Source organism: Numida meleagris, chromosome 5 (assembly GCF_002078875.1).
Source record: "Numida meleagris isolate 19003 breed g44 Domestic line chromosome 5, NumMel1.0, whole genome shotgun sequence".
Taxonomy (NCBI): domain Eukaryota; kingdom Metazoa; phylum Chordata; class Aves; order Galliformes; family Numididae; genus Numida; species Numida meleagris.
This window is the reverse complement of record NC_034413.1, coordinates 42,751,293-42,766,122: the sequence shown is the minus strand read 5'-3', so window position 1 is coordinate 42,766,122 and position 14,830 is coordinate 42,751,293. Positions and strand designations below refer to the sequence as shown.

Here is a 14,830-nt window from a genome sequence, read left to right as displayed (position 1 = left end):
AGATCCTCCATCATCACCCAGAGGACTCATGATCTCATCTTTCCCACAGCCACCTTGCAGTCACAGTGCAGTCTCTCACAAGGACCTTAGATCATGCTGCTTTGCTTTTAGGCACTACGGTGTAGCTGCATGCACATGCTGGTATCTTTCACTTTATTCAGCTAAATCCAAATTAGTCATGACCTATAATGGTCAAAACCATCACAGTGAGGAATGCAGAAACCTAAAATCTGTTTTAAGCATCAGACTTGAGAGCCTTAGTGCTGACAGTTATTTAAAGAACACGCCAGGGAATTCATATAAAAAAAACATCTAAAATCTAGTTTATGACCTTCTCCTGAGGAGCACTGAGCCATGATTTCTGGAAGAGATTGCTATCTAAAGGTAGTTGGGTGCAACAGGTGGATATAGCACTGAAGATGTGGGGCAAGTCTTCAGGTGACACTGAGGCAGGAAAGAGGCTGAAGAGGTTTTTTTTCTGGCTCTTCCACTGAAAATAAAACAAAACCAAGAGCTCAGTAAATCAGATTCAAGATTCACATTCTTGAACCGCATCAGAGTATCTTAACTCGGTCAGGGAACATGGCTATGGCACTAAATCAATATTGATCTGTTACATTTAGCAGACCAGTGCTGATTAGTAGGAGCTTAGTAGTTAGCCAAAACCAGTCAGTTAATTCAGGTTATCTGTGACTTACTTGGAGCGTTACAGATGTTCATACAACGTGTATGTGCTTTTAATTCTGATCATGAACAAATCATAAGATGACATGCATCGCTAAGAAGTAAATCCAATTTGCATTAAGATGTATTGCAATAGTATGCATTTATTGTGTACTTACTAGTATAGCAGATACAATTGTGTACATGTAACAGAGAGTCCCACATGCAGGTATTTAAGTCAAAACTGTTTCCTCTGCTCTTCTCAGCAACAAAAAAACAAGCGAATAAAAAAAATCACCAGCCTGGCAAAGTTTGACTATGTTTTGATTCTCTGACTTTGCAAGGTGAACTAATTTCGGTAGGTGTTTTATTTTGCTTTGTTTTTGACAATGTTTTTTGGTGTACTGTAAACAGGTGTTGGAAATAGTGACAACAACAATAGGTGAGACATTAACAATGAATCAATTGTCTGCTGAGAAACAGTGAGCTGGAATTTGTAAAACTGCCCAGAGCAACATGGAACATTTAATATTCATTTAACATTCAGTCATGTGAAGGCAATGGAAGGCATCTTACAAAATCTTGGTTTCCCTAGCATGACTTTAGATCATAGGAATGCTGGTGGGAATGTGCTGCTTTGCACCAACACAACTTCTACGCAAGGGCTGAACCTCAGATCAAAATTTGTCTCTTAGACAATCAACATCAGTAGTAATGTTTCTATACAAAGGTTAATTTTAATATTAACTTGAACTATTGTATTAATATGTGCATCAGAGTGCCAACAAAGGACTTTGCAAAAGTTGAACAAGAGAAAGTTCTTTCTTGTTTATTCTTGTTAAAACAAAGGGAAGTGTGCTTACAGGGCTATAAATAACAGCGATCTCGAAAATTCACTGTAAAGCTTAAATAGGGTAGGAATGTGATTGGGAAAAGTGTCTTCCCCAAAACAGATGGCAAAATAATATATTCTATACAGTTAGCACATTCTAAGGCTCTCTGGGAATTAGTTCAAACAAACTTGGAAAACAAGAATGTAAGCGCAGCCAGGGAGATGAGGTACAGCACTGCCCTAATTTGGGGGAAAGATTGATTGGATAAGAGATCTGGGTCAGTGTTACCTATTGCAAAGACCTGAAAAAGCGAAAGAAACTAAAAACCCACTGAGAAATTTTCTAACCTATGTCTATAGCATATGTACAGCTGTAAGAGGTAGAGGCAGTTTCTTTATCAGAAAGGATTCATATGTCTAATAGGGCAAATGGAACCAGAATTTTGTTCTAAATGTTATCTTCTCTCAATCTTCAGTGAGGAGAGGTTATAAAAAGTTCAAGCAAAGGTATAAACACTTGGGCATATCAAATCCATTTTGAGGCCTCCTGCAACACTAAGATGCGTAAAGGAATTAGACCTGTCATAAACATTTTTTCCATACATGTTTATGTAGCAAATGAAAAGTTGCTTCAAAGTTTCTCTGCTATATATAGAACAAAACTGATTTTTCCTGCATAAAGATGGTATGCAAACCACTTCAAATCATAGAGCAGCCCAGGTCAGAATGGAGACTGAAAAGTCATGAAGTCCAATTTGATGAAAGCAAAAAGGAATCTAGATGAGATAATCTAGCACTCTGTCCAATTACACCTTGAGAACCTCCAGCATCATGGCAATAAATCATTCAATATCTCCATTTCTCTTGTTATTTCTCCTTTTTAGGTGGTGTTGGTCTGTGAGAATCTGGATGGGGAAATGTCTTCTGTACCATGCTCAAGTACTGACATGAAAGCAAGTATCCCAACTTCCAGCTTATTTTCTGGCACAGTAATTGACCCTGACTGTACTGCTGTTCAGCAGAACAAAGTTCTGAATAAAGAACTGCACATCCTCAAAAACTGAAACTTTGACTGATAGGAGAAGAAAGCATTTGCAAAACTTTGTTTTCTTCTTTTCCCTTTACAGTCTGAATTTGGAATGATTGGAAAATTCTGACGTTTGTTATTTTAGCTCAATACATACTAGTTCTCTGTTTTGTAGTTACTTGTCAGTTACCACAGTAAATGCTCTTTTAACTTGCAGTGTCTCCCCACTGGCAGCACAATTTAGCTTTTCCTTCTTTTTCTAAAAGCACGATAGTGTTCAAACACTTCAATCTGAGAGTAAGAAACTCAGCAGATTCAGTTTCATCTTCATCTCCTCCAAATACAGAGATACAAAAAAGTTTCATTTTTGGGTTGGGAGCTTGGCCTTGTTGCCAAAATTTGTCCCAAAAGATCCATCTTACTGATTTTGCCTTATGTTCAAAATCCTTTTTCTTGACAAATTAAACATGTCATTTAAATCGTGTACACAGCACATGAGATGTATTCCTTTACTTCCAGAACTATGTTATAGCTGTAGCCAACAAAACATCTGCCTAGTTCATCAGCTAGATAGATTTCCTTTTCTGGAAGAAAATACAGAAATGAATGATTCTGCTCCAGCACCACATTTGCAGGTTTCATTCTTTCTAAAGAAGGAAGTCATAACTTATTAGTTATTCTTTTTTTTTCCCTCTGTCCTCCAGTGACAGGTGTTGCATAATTACTCATGTTACTTTATGATTTGTCCCCAGGTCAAAATTAAATTGTCAAGGAGTAGTGGATTTCACGTAGCAGTTCAGCTCTGGGCAGCAAAGCAGCTCCAGCAAGCTTAACCTACTATTAAACATCTCTGGCCAAGAGCCAAGAAGTGTTATTCTCCAAAAGATAATCATGAGGTGTTATTTTTCCTCCCAGCAAATTGCTCAGCAGTTCTTACCCCACAGGATCACTTTTAGAGCAGCCTCAGTTCATGCAGAGATGAAATTTCATTTCCCTGTGCAAGAACTGCTCCTTTGGAAGATGAAGTTTACCTCATTCCTGTCCAAGAGAAACATTAAATGATTTGTATCATCAACAACCTAGGGATTACAGGTTTTTGGAAGACATGTACGGTGGGTTGCTAATCATAAGGGATAGATTAAGGCCTAGGAAGTCACATGAAACAGCAAAGTCCATCTTTTTCCCCTATCCAGTGGCAAGTTTTACTTTTCCCCTGAAATTTCAGAGAAAAACCAAAGGCAAAGACAAATCCCATCTGATCAAGATATGGTTTCAGTAACTTGTAACCATCAGAAGAAGAGTGCTCTCCTCTTTCCTTTCTTTTCAGCAGGTCCTGTGTCTCACTGTTACTGACCCTGACACCTACAGAGACAGGTCAGTTCACTTTAACTCACTGCGTTATCGTTAACTTGAGGATAGGAAAAGGGGAATGCAGAGCCAGAAGCAGGAGAAAGAGTAAGAGGGAAATAATTCTAAACTCCAGCACATAATACGTGTTCATACAGATCCAAAATCAGCTGAGGCATGTTTCTAGATGGTCATTTTGCAGTTTGCTCATAAGCCATAAGGAGATTGTGAGAAGTCCCATGTGCCCTTTCAGAGCTAGGAAAGAAAGGCCAATGCAAACTGAACACAAATTGGCAGGGGATGCCCCATGTTCCCCAGAACAGCGCTGTCTTGGAAGTGCAACAACTTCAGGAGCATTGTGAAGGACCTGCTGAGCCTCTTTGGCTTGCAGGGGGCATGGAAATGAAAGGTTTCACCCAGATCTCAGAAAATCCAACTTCTAATAAATGACTAAAACTCCAAGTGGTCAAGGCAATGCAGAACAAAATAAACAGATTTTTATAAGAAGTTATGTCCATGCAAAGAAGTCCCTTCCTTTCAGCTGTCTTTGTCTCAGGTCCCTTGGGGCCAGGGACAAAGCTCCTGTTGCCACAGCCACCCCTAGTCACCATGATGCTGTAGGATCCATGCCTGTGAGCTTCTACATACTTCCTGAGTTGCTTGTTGGGAGCTTTTCCTCCCTGAGCACATCCACATCCTTAATTCCATGGAAACATCCATCTCTCTCTCCACTGTTCACAGGGTCTCTGTCTGAGAATCTCCAAAGGAGAAACACAAAGTGCAACAGATATTAGCTCATGGTAAAAGGCATTAGTTGTGACTCCATTTAGGGATTTTACTTAAAAGCTCCAAAACCAAGGAAATATTTCCTCTTATTCAGTGTGGAATGTCTACTCCTGTTTCCTCTGGAAGTTTTACAAAAATTAAACAGATCCAGACAGCAGTACAAACTGCAGCAAGCTGCTTCAGCATGTACAGCAGTCCCAAACTGGCTTGCAGATCACTGTAGATTCACAGAAAGCAGATGACTGAATTATCCCAGGCTTGCTGATACCACAAGTTAAAAAGATAAAAAGGAAAGATTTAAAAAGATAAAAAGGCCCCTCTACCTGTCCCAGCTCATTCCATCTTCTTGGACCCATCTTGCTTTGCAAGTTCCAGTGACATGTGGCAGCACATTATCCGGTTTTGAGAAGAGATCTGCTCAGCAGGTCTTTTTCAGGTCTGCTTTACTTTCCCTGAGATGGTGAAAGGTAGATTGATTTGTGCTGGTACTTTGACCAGTCCCTGGTTTCCCATTTGCTTCTTCACAGATTTTATGAAGGACACAAACTAAGTGCCTGCCAGACTTTTATGACTTCATCTGTAACATTTACCGTGTGCCTTCCCCAGTTTGAGCTTGTTTACTGCAGTGTCAGTCGCTGCCAGAAAAGGTGAAGGTTATTTTATGGCTATGCAGACAACTGCCTTGCTCTTGGTACTGCCTGTAACGTCCCCTGATTTGCCACGCAGCCACTTTCCAGGGGTTCCTGATGACTTCCTGTGCTGTTAGCACTCTGCCATCTGCTACCCAATAGCTCTGTCACGAAGCATGGGTCCTTTGGTGAGATGGAGTGAGAAAGTCCTTTTTCATGCTCAGTATCTCCTTTATCTGCCTTTGAGGCCATAATTTTTCATGTCCTGGAGCCTTTCAGAGGGTGTGATACAGAAAATAGCTCCTGCATCTATAGTGGATGCTACTCAAATTGTAATATCTTATCCAGCATGAAAAAAACAAAAACAAACAAACAAACAAAAACAGGAGAAAAGTCCAGGCAAGCACATCCCCCTATATTATAACAACAGTATCTTTACAGTAAAGACTGCAGTATATACGGGAAAGTAGTAGTATTTGCAACAGAAGAGTTGTTTTGGATAGAAGGAGCTGTTAGAATCAATGAGATGGAAATAGTCAAATTTATTAACCTAAGAAACCTGGAAGGATTGCAATGACTGCAAAAAAATAAAAAATAAAAAAATTGCAGGGAATCAAAAAGTCACTCCAAAAACCGCCTGCAGAATCATCAGAAGCAGTGCATCTGTCAGGGAAGTGAGGGGGGCAGCATGGCTACAGGCTGCTCTCACTGACACCCAAGTGCAAACACCACTGAGAGAGGTGATGCCATTTCCCATGCTTCTTCTTACAGCTTCATGTCTCATTCTGAGCTGTGTTGCTCAGCCACAGAGTTGTATGGAGACCATGGCTCCTCTAAATTTCCTTTGTCTTACAATTAAGTTGATAGATGCCTCCTAACGCTCCAACTGAGTTGCTTTTTTAGAGAGAAATTCCTTCTGTGCTTCAGAGAAATAAAGTGCAGGTCCCCAAGAAATTCCCTGAAAGGCTTAAAATTCATTTAGAAATAAAAACTATATAAAATAAAAATTAAAATAAAAAATAAAAAATAAATATATTTTTTGAACTAAAAATTACAAACAGCTGGCTGAAGTTGCACGATTGCCAGCCCTTGTCCTCATGGGGGACTTCAACTTCCCTGATATATGCTGGGAATACAACTCGGCGCAGAAGAAGCAGTCTAGGAGGTTTCTAGAGTGTATGGAAGATAACTTCCTTCTGCAGCTGGTGAGAGAACCTACCAGGGGAGGTGCCCTGCTAGACCTGCTGTTTACAAACAGGGAAGGTCTGGTGGGAGATGTGGAGGCTGGGGGCTGCCTTGGACAGAGTGACCACGAAATGGTAGAGTTCTCAATTCTTGGTGGAACCAGGAGAGGGGACAGCAAAACTGCTACCTTGGACTTTCGGAGGGCAGACTTCGAATTGTTCAGGAGGCTGGTAGGGAGAGTCCCTTGGGATTCGGTCCTGGAGAGTAAAGAGGTCCAGGAAGGCTGGTTGCTCCTCAAGAAGGAAGTCCTGAAGGCGCAGGAATAGGCTGTCCCCCTGAGCCGCAAGATGAGCCGGCAGGGAAGGAGACCAGCGTGGATGAACAGGGAGCTTTTCCTGAGGCTCCAGGAGAAAAAGAGAATCTACCTCCTGTGGAAGAAGGGACAGGCAACTCGTCTGACAAAGAAGGGACAGGCAACTCGCCTGACAAAGAGGTTGTCAGGTTGTGCAGGGAGAAAATTAGGAAGGCAAAGGCCCAGCTTGAAATAAGCTTGGCTGCTGGGATTAAAGGGAACAAGAAATGCTTCTACAAATATATTAACAGTAAGAGGAGGACCAAGGAGGATCTCCATTCTTTGCTGGATGCGGCTGGGAATGTAGCCACTGAGGACAATGAAAAGGCTGAGGTTCTCAATGCCTTTTTTACATCTGTCTTTAAAAGCCAGACCAGTTGTCCTCAGAGCACTCCACTCTCTGACCTGGAAATCTCGGATGGGGAATGAAACAAACCTCCCATGATTCAGGAGGAAATGGTCAGAGACCTACTACTCCACCTGGACTGCCACAAGTCCAGGCACAAAAACATCCTTAAATTTGTTAATTGTATCACGCAATATTGAAACGCTTGGGAGAACAGTGGAGTTTTCCAGCTGTTATTTAAGCCAGCATCCCTCCTGCTCCTTGAAAGTGATTATCAACCTATTTCTCCCAAAACTATTATAATCGTCACAGTTTTCTTGTCACACACTGCTCAGATCCGACACGAATGGAAAGATATTAATCATTTGCAAATTGGAAAATTTTAACCTTAAATTAGCATGCACATGTGTGATGCTTGAACATACATGTTTTAGAGATACAGCAAATAAATTCTGATGTAATTTACTAGATTTCCTATGATGCTTTGAAGTTCTAAAGAGGAAGCTTGTCTAAATCTTATATCTTAGGGGTCATTACATAGAAAGAAAAAAATCACTGAGCATTTACAACCAGTCTTACTCAGAAACAGTTCAGGTAGAATAATTGCTAAGTATATGGACAAAGTATTTTCAGATGCACTACCCTTCTTTTGAAGAGCATTGTGCTGTTTCCCTCACCTGCTGCTCAGATGCACTTTTATCATTCCTCATGTGCTTCTCAACTGCTTTATTTCATGACTGTAATAAAGATATACAGCAAATTAGAGGATTTGACTGCTATCTTCGAGCACATTATGGCTGCTCAACACAATAATATCTTTAAGATTTCTCCAATTGCTTTGGAAAAAAAAAGCACAGGAGACAACACCTTCACTTGGGAGCATATTGGTATGAGCAGTCTTTGGATTTATTCAGTAACCTTTGCATGAGGATCACCATTTATATAACGTTTGCAAATTCCGCGAAATAATTTTATAATTAGAATGGCTTTTTCAACAGTACTTCAATATCCAATAAAATGCAACCATCTTCAGTGCTTGTCAGAGCTCTCTGCAATAAGTCCCAGTACACCTTTGAAAGAGACACCAGCATATTCGTTTCTATGCATCCCATGCGTGAGCTCTGAGTGATAATATCTTGTCTCTTCATGTTAGCTCTTGAAGGAGTTTCATCTCTTTCCATTCATCTGACAGTGACAAAGAGGGAATGATTTCCACTTCCTCCTGATGAGTGCCACATTACAGGAATCTATCCCCAAGAGCTAACAAAGTAGAAATGTGTGATTTTTCAAAGCTTTTTAGGTCTAAATGGGAAAATTTAATAAGCCCATAGCTAAACCAAGAGAAGAAAATATTTTGAGTAAAGCAATTTGATTTTTATGTTTGAAAAGATGCTTTTCGCTTTGTTTTACCTGTTTTCAAAGTATGTAGAGCGCGATCTTAAATCTCAAAACATAAATAAAAACTTTTCTTCTCCATTACATAGAACAAACTCAGTGTTACTGTACAACAGAATACAAGCATTTCTCTTTTTTTAAAAATGTCTTTCTCCCCTTCAGAAAACAAATATTACAAAATCAAACACAGAAGAAATTTGAGATGAAGAAACCGCAAGAAAATATTTTTCTATCATGGCTGAACATGAAAACCGTATCAATCTTTTCTCAAGAATAATGGACTCAGACACTGACCTACGAATAGAAGCCTGCTAGGTGAGACCCTTGATGGGAAACAAAGTTCTAACTAACATGGATTTATCCATGAAGTAGAAAGAAGATAGAAATTAATTTAAAAGAGGGAATGCAAAGTTGAAAATTAGACAAGGAGCACCTTTCAAATTAATCCTCACTCTCACTAATACCATCATCCACCTCCCATTCTAAGAGCAAACCTGAAGATTAGAGCTTTACTGCCAGACATTCTTGTCAATGCTACAAAAGCACATGGGCAGCTCCAGCAACTGCTCAAGTATGTGGAAAGATAAGAACAAAAGTGTGTCCACTTGTGAGGAAAACAGAAGGGAATAGGAGAGCCTGCAGTCTTAGGAGTTTAACACATGATAATTTTACAGTGTTGACTTTGATGGTATGCAGGTTAGTCTGTTGTTGGCTATAACTAACTGCCTGTCATCTTCAGCAAGAATCACTTAGCATTATCTTTCTGTATAAGAACAGTAATTTGTGAAAGCTATAAAAATTTTGTAGTTTTTATTGTTACCTTCTCTCTCTCTATGGAATAAGATTTTAGCTTTTGTTATGAAGTCATTATTGCTTCGAAAAAGATATACAATACCTTCTCCTCTCAAAGTAATTGGTAGCACAGTAACTGTCATTGTTGTGGATGGCAGAAATAAGAGTGACAGAAAAACTGGATTTATACCTGGAAACTTGTGAGCATGGTAGAGCTGCTCCTTTTCTCACAACAGGAGTGGAAAGCATAGTGCAAAGAATGCAGCTGCACACTTGTGTGCTGTATAAAGCCCAATGCTGAGGATCTTTTGATACTTCAAAGCACAAGGATTCCTGTGTCAACAATTCTCATATTGATCATTTTCCTCCAGAGGGTATCAGATAGCTGAAGAGGAAAGGTTTGTTACGTATTGGAAAAAATGAGTTCTGGTATTTACTCCAAGTTACAAATTTCCCGTGTCATTGCGTAAATGCACCATTTAATGTGTACCTTGTGCCCTGGCCAATGAAACAGAAACCAGTGTTTGTTGACCATGACTGTAGTTTGGATGTCCCTGTAAGTATACTTCAGTTTTTTTATGAAACATGCAATTACTGTGTGATCACTGAATAATAGCTCAAATACACAACAATCAAGTTTTTCTAATAGAGCAATTGTGAATATGTAATATTGCCTTAAAAACTGTCTGGAAATCTGAAATACAGCTTCTACTCTACTGTGAACAGGTAGGGCTTCCTCCCTGTTTTCTGCCTCTGAAGGACTTATCTTTAGCATCATAGGAAATCTCTTATGGTTTCAATACGTTTGCTTTCCTTCCCTCTTGAGTATTTAGACAGCTATTTTCAGAGAAGCCACAAAAAAAACCAGAACATGCATTTGAGTATTGTTACTTTACTCCAAAGCACAGAGAAAACTAAAGAAAATTAAAAACTGAACACAAAAAAGCTCTGTGTGATCATTCCAGTGTACATTACCTGCGATTATCACCTGAGTAAATTATATTTGTAAATCATGCTGCTTTCACAGATAGGAAATATTTCAGAACAAAAAAAGCTTACTCAGATTATACTAACTTGCTTTGAAGTTTTAGCTTGGAAAGAAGAGTTCTTGCAATTACTAATAAGTCCTTAAGCTCATGCATAAACATTTAGTTAATTCCTCGAGCCAGATGTAAAGACAGGATAGTTTTCAGCTGTGAATTGTTAATGCTTTTTTTTTTTTTGAAAAAATCATTCAGTGTTTCCTCAGATCATACCCCAAATTGACTTGTTATGCTCTACCATGGTGCATTTACAGCTGTTAAATTCATTACTACATTTGGTTCAGTTTCATTATAGCAGCAACAATTTAACACCCCATAGTGTTGAATTCTACATTTACTTTAGTTCAAGCTATGAAAACTACTGTACATACACGAACAAAATCTCTTTGAATAATAGGTTTAAACAGAGATGCTTTTTTTCTACAGGTATTAAAACAGGTCAACTAGAGTAAGGCAGAAGATGGAGGGAGGAAAGTCGTACCATGCAGTTATTGAACACAATGGGCAAAGTATTGTCCAAGAGCAATTGTATGAACAACAGGAGTGATTAAGGAAATGTAGAACCACAGTAAAAAGACTGAAACAGCTCCTGATCGATTACTTCAGAGATGAGATTGATCACTTTAGAACAGAGATTTAAGAGAGCTCTGTTGAAAATATACCAAGTAATGAGCATCACGTGGAGAAAGAGCTCTGGGTTTTTCTCCTGCTCAGCTCACTGAGCAAAGACCAGGGAGATGAATAATGGCATGAGACAGAGGTACATGCCAGCACCCCACCACACTGTGGGGCCCAGATGCTCCATAGCCCCTGTCTGCAACCCAGGCTAGGCAACCTGAGAGAGCCTGAGGTAATGCCTGAAGGACAGAGCCTCCATGTGTTGTGCAGGTTCTGATGCCTTCCTCAAAGACTTGTGTGTACTGTAGGCATCCTTTTGGAGACAACATATTGTACTTGCTGACAAGAAGCTTGATTCAGTATGATCATTCCTATCTACTGACACAGATAAAAGTAGTAAGAATATACGACTCCCCTCTGAGACAAAAGAAATATAGTAGCCCTTAAACAGGGCACAGCATAGAGTGATACACATACCCCAGCCAGGCTGTCTGTGGGCTCTTCCCAGACTTGAGGTCACTTGCTTCCTCAGGTGGCATGGCTGCTTTTCATCTCACTGCATCATTAATTAGGCCCATGATTGCAGAGCAATAGAAGGGGCTTCCATGGCTGCATTAATACCACCAGTTCTCAGAACTTCTAATGTTAGGAGGCTCCACTGCATATCAGGAGATGATTTTACTTTAGAAAAAAACATCCTTTGGGTGGCTTGTAATCCACAGAATGAGATAAAGCTCAAATTCTGGAGCTGCAGTTTTTATCCAGTATAGCAGAAGCTACTGTTACCATGACACAGAGGGAGTAGAATATTATTTAATTTGTTATGCATGCTAATACAAAAATATAAAGAAAGCTACTTTTTTAGCAATTGATCATGCAATATAAGAAGCAAGTGTGCTCATGGTAATACTTCCCTGGCATCACACTATGATGTTTACAACATTTTTCATCAAGCTCTTCCAAATCACTCTCAGAATGAGGTGAACAGATAACTCAGCAAGTTACTAGGGCAACTCTACTTTCAGGTGCTCATGCCAAAACTATTCATGGATATTAACAGGTAAGAACAGTATTATTAAACTGTATGTTTACCAAAGACATATTAAACATTTTACTCTTAGCAAAGCTTATTTTTTTTTTTTCTCTTTTAAAGGATGATTATTTTATAAAACGTTTATGGGAGCTCAGAGAACAAAGTCAAAGAGGTTGTTAGGCTGCTTGTGAGAATGTCCTTTCTTGGATTTTGTTCTGAGAATTTGATTATGGACAGTGACTGGAATTACAGGAATAACACATTTCCCTATGCTGGTGAGATTCATAGATTTTTAAGGACAGAAGGAAATACTACATTATCTCATTTAGCCTCCTGAAACTAGAATAATACTAGTCAGAGCTTGAAGTTTGCTTTTGAACAAAAATGATCGTCTCCTAGGGTGGAAAACATAGAAGAAAACACTGTTGTGCAAAAGCAGGAGTTTACCCTGAGGAGTAAGAGATGCAGAAGTGTAGAGGTCCTCAGCTCAATAGCATGGATCACTCTGTTTTTCTAGTAGGTGCATGGGGAGAGCAAGGAGACTAGTCCCTAAACACTGCTGTTATGAATTGTCATATGAATTAGGGAGTTAGGGGCCCTGAGTTGGGTCTTAGTTTAACTGTCCACTAAATTAGGGGCCCTGAGTTGTGTCTTAGTTTAACTGTCCACTAAATTAGGGGCCCTGAGTTGGGTCTTAGTTTAACTGTCCACTAAATTGCTTAGCTTATCTTCACTGCCAGATGAATTAGGGAGTCAGGGGCCTTGGGTTGGGTCTTCACTGCCAGTCATTGTTTAGTTTAGCTCTCCATTATCAGACTGATGCAAGTCAGTAAGAGAAGAACAGGAAAACAGTGAAGGGGGAACGAGTATGATAAGAAACTACAAAGGCATGCAAGATAGGAGAGCCTCCCCTGGGACAAAGGTCAAGATGAAGACTCCTGACTTCATCCAAGAACGCCCACCGAATGGGGAGGAAGACGTCGAGCCTTCATCCAGCGACCACCAGAAGGGGCTACAATGCATGCGCAAAGGGGAGGAAAAGTAATGAATATGTAACCGGACTCGATGAATATGTATAAGTTTGGCTTTTAAATGTCTAACACTTTTGTCTAGGGGTATGCGAGTTTGGTAGGGCGGTGACCCCCTCACATCCGGTGTGGGCGCAGCACCGTAATAAACATACCTGCTTTATAACCTAATCTCAGGTTATGGAGTTTGATTCCACAAGTCACATAGAACATCACAGGTACCAGGATGTAAACATGCAGATATGGAAATAAGAAAGGAGCGTTATTTTCTTCCTCTGCAAGTCCATATTGGACACCTGCCATGTCCTTCATATCACTGCAACTTCAGTTTTGACTGAGTCAAGTCCTTATTCTACACAATTTTAATTGAATAACCATTTCATATTAAACAAGTTAGTTCATTCAAAAACAAAGGAAAAAAAAAAACAAACAGTGGAGTTAAAACACAAGTTAGTATTTACAGATCTAAAGATCTGCCAGCAGGTTTATGGCAAGCATCCAGTCTGGTTCCTACCTGGCAAAGCTGAGGCATATGAACACTCTCTATAAAACAACTAAGCAATGACATCGTTATGCTTCTTCCAAACATTTATCCCTATCAGTATCATTGCTGCAGAATAGCAGCTGAGGTTAAAAAAAAAAAAAAAAAAAGGCAATTTTATGCATATGGAGGAGCCTCATGCTATACTCAGCTCTGCGTGAATGCCATGAACACATGCAGAACTTTGCTAATTTCTACAGAACACGTGGCTTGCTAAAGGATGTTGGACAGTAAGAGACAAAATGTGATTTAAAATATGTGAATAGGTGGTCATAGCAGACCTCTCTTTCCAGTGCATGGAAGTGCACATGGGCAGTGCACAGCAAAGAAGTTTGTAGCTGTAGTAGTGTGGAGATGGAAGACAGAGAAGAAAGGTGAGAGAAACAATCTCTCTCCCCAGTGCTGCTGGGCGTTTCACACAGCCCCACAGAGTTTTCAAGGCTGGGAAAAAAAGAGTCATAGGTGAGGAAGAATCCAGATACTGACTCCACTAACAGCCTGCCTGTTGTTGTGCTTTAGGTCTCTTAAAGACAACGCTCAAGAAGAAATTAACTTCAGGTGACTCAACCAGCAGCATAAGTGCTGCTCTACATAATAGCCATTCTGCCTGCTGTGGGCAGCAGTTCAAGAAAATAACAGTGAAGTGATTCTGTATCTGCAAATACAAAGACTTGATGCTATTATTTCAGAAGTGCTTACTTCCCCTTGCCCATCACAGTGTAAAACATAACAAAAGACATTTTGCCCTCAAGAAACAAACTTTAAAAATCAGAATTTGTCACAGGCAATTTATTTGGAATAGCTGAAAGAAAAGCTATGTGGGAAAGATGGTAAATGATCTTGTTAAGTGCCTCTGGAAAAGTACTGGAAGAGGCTTGTGTCTGAGCGAAAGAAAATTCTCATCAGGTGCAAGTTTACTTCCCAAAAAACCAAGCTGAATGCTTATCGGATTGGCAAAGGATTACCTTACTTACAGCCATGTAAGTAATTTAGTGACACGGTGTTGAAATAAGATAAGACTGGGAGTAATTAGATACTTATTTAACAGACAAAACAGCAGAATACTGTGCGAACACAGACCTTCCACCATCTGCTGCAGGCCCTTTAAAGGTTGTCTGGATCACCTGAAGTGCACTTGTGCCTGGTAAGCTTAATTAAGAGCTCAGTGTAGAGTTTCACAAAGAAACAAGTTACTAATCCTCCAGTCAAAAAC

General features: G+C 39.8%; 1 long non-coding RNA gene across 1 annotated transcript in view; it reads right to left on the bottom strand.

Annotated features, from left to right (window-relative positions):
• LOC110400094 overlaps window positions 1–9,645 on the bottom strand; it is a 168,788-nt gene extending 159,143 nt beyond the window's left edge. Inside the window, exon 1 of the long non-coding RNA XR_002439626.1 lies at window positions 9,545–9,645. This is a non-coding gene — a long non-coding RNA (uncharacterized LOC110400094). The remainder of the gene's footprint in view (window positions 1–9,544) is intronic.